This window comes from Triturus cristatus, chromosome 4_2 (assembly GCF_964204655.1).
Source record: "Triturus cristatus chromosome 4_2, aTriCri1.1, whole genome shotgun sequence".
Classification (NCBI taxonomy): domain Eukaryota; kingdom Metazoa; phylum Chordata; class Amphibia; order Caudata; family Salamandridae; genus Triturus; species Triturus cristatus.
Window position 1 is genome coordinate 841,785,935 of NC_140586.1, and position 2,543 is coordinate 841,788,477.

Below are 2,543 nucleotides of genomic sequence, written 5' to 3' on the forward strand. Positions count from 1 at the left end.
CCTCAGAATATGGTTGGTGGCTCCTCTGCGGGTATCTCTACATTGGTTCGATGTAGGACAAATCAGATATATTCCTCCACATAAACCTGTCAAAAGATTTTTCATGCTGAAGCCTTTCCTACCAGTGTTGAGGTGCAAAAAGGAGATGGTCCTCACAAATAAAACACCAGATCCCTATCTACATCCAGAAACAAGGGGATACCTAATCCCTACAACTCTGCTGGCTGGTTATAGCTGTGCGAAAGTGGACACCACAACAAGGTATGTTCCTATTAGTCTCCCATATTGCAGGGACTAACAACACCAGAACAAACAGCCTAGAAGGGCATCTACTTTTAACATGAGCAAATGATCCTCCTGGAATAACAATATCTTTAATGTCTGACCTTGACTAGGCTCAAAGTGACTAACCACATCTTTGAGGTCTGGGGCAGACACACTTGAGACAAACCTCAACACTACGTATAATCAACTGGTTTCTTTGACAGAGAGAGCACTTTATTTCCCAAGCGGTGGCAGTATAATGGACTGGGAAGGGGTTGTTTCTGTATGCCCATCCCTGTCCGACTCGGAATTTGATATTTCTCCAGTTGATAAGGAAGAGCCACAGTAAGGCGGATATCTACCATCTATCTTCACACAACCTGAAGTTACTGGTGGCTGCCAGGAAGTTCTTTACCATAAACTGGCATAAAAGTAAGGAGCTCCAGTTTTGTCAGTTGGCAAAGCACATCAATCTGCTTATAAGATGAGTGAGTGATGTCTTGTCTTTTTCAAGATGCCTTTTTTCAGACTCAGATGGAGGTGAGAAAGCCTGGAAACTCATTCACATGGCCGTCAAGAGGGCTCTGATGAGGCTTATGCATTTCTTCCCTCTGGCGCATTTCACTCCCAGGCCTCAATCTGGTTTTTACCAGGCTGATGCACAAACCAGTGATATCTTGCAACCTACAACGTTTTCATGGAAGACTACATTCTTAGTCTGCATTCATCGGCCAGGCAAATAAGTGAGCTTCAACACCTTTGAACCCTTCACAATATTTCACCAGGAAAGGGTAATTCTTCGGACTCACCCTTCCTTCATCTTGAAAGTGGCTCATGTTCTAGCTTCCAAGCACCAAAACCTCATACTTTTTTTTTTTTGATCTTGAAAACCTTTATTTCTTGGAAGCATCTTGACAAGCACAGTAGCCGCTGCCAGAAGCCTGGAAACATATACAACAACCCCACTTCACATACACCTTTTGATGGAGTCACAGCAGTGTAAATGACAGAACAATGAGGTTTTGTTGGGAGTGTGTACATCGGGCCGGTGTTCCCTCCCGGGGGAGCTTAGCTGCTCTCCCCCAGGGTGTGCTTGTCAAACAGGTACTTGCCCATGCCATTCTGGGGCACGCCCAGGCGCTTCAGGTTGGTGATGTAATCTCCAAGTGATGGACTCCACCTGTTCCTCCAGGTACTCAGACTCCAGGAAGTCACAGAGGTGGGGGTCCACGTTGTCAGATGCCACCTTGTGCAGGTCCAGCAGGGCCTGGTTGACGGTCTTCTCCAGCTGCAGGGCAGCCTGCATGGCTATCAAGGTGTTGCTCCACTCGTCACACTCTGGTTTCTTGATATCCTGCAGCACCACGCGCCCACCACGCTCGTTTTGGTACTTCATGAACTTCTCGGCGTGCTTGCGCTCCTCATGGCTCAGGGCCACGTCGTCCCGGTTGAAGTAGTAGGACATGGACAGGTAGACGTAGGAGGCGTACAGCTGTGTTGATCATGCGGTTGATGGCCGCCTCGCACTCGCGGTTGTAGTTCTGGCGCACCTGGGACTCCATGGCGTTGCTGATGGTGTGGTTGCTGGCGATAGATGTAGGTAAATGATGGATAAAGTTTTCAGGAAAGCGCTGGACTCGGAGCCACGTTCCGTTCAAACTCTGTTGAAGCAAGAACACAACTAGTTGTGTTTCTCATACTCATACTTCTAATACTGTCCTCATACTTCTAATTATACTCATATTATACGCATAACCTCAAACTTCTAATACTGTCATGCCTCTTTCCTGGCCCTTCATGCTCTCAAGAGTTTTTTTATGCTCCCCTCGCTACCCACCAAATCCCACATAGATGTCTCTGTCCTTTTGTCAAGGCACTCCTACTTTAAACCTTCGGTGGCAGCTTCCTTTGTAGACTTGAAACTCCTACAGAGATCAGTGCAACCTGCACCCATATTCCAACCTACTTCTTCTGAGACTACATGGGGATGGAATACTGAGGGCATATGATTAGGATCTGGTCGGCCCCTTGCCATGAAGTCATGATGGAGCCTGATCATTTAGCTTTTGTAGATGATAAAGTAGACCATCTTCTAAACACACTATTCAGGACGTCCTCTGCTGAGGGGAATTGGTGGCAATGGGTGAGTCTCAGCGGTGACTACGTGTTTCGACCTGGAGGGACCTTGGGTTACTGCCCCTGATCATATGCTGATTTGCAGCTCTTATCCAGACTGAACGGAGATGCAACGTTGAGAGGAAATCCTCCTACTACCCTTT

The 2,543-nt window shown here is 47.3% G+C and overlaps 1 pseudogene; it reads right to left on the reverse strand.

Moving 5' to 3' along the window:
- Positions 1-1,296: 1,296 nt before the first annotated feature.
- LOC146835226 (ferritin heavy chain B pseudogene) lies at positions 1,297-1,929 on the reverse strand (annotated as a pseudogene).
- Positions 1,930-2,543: the final 614 nt, after the last annotated feature.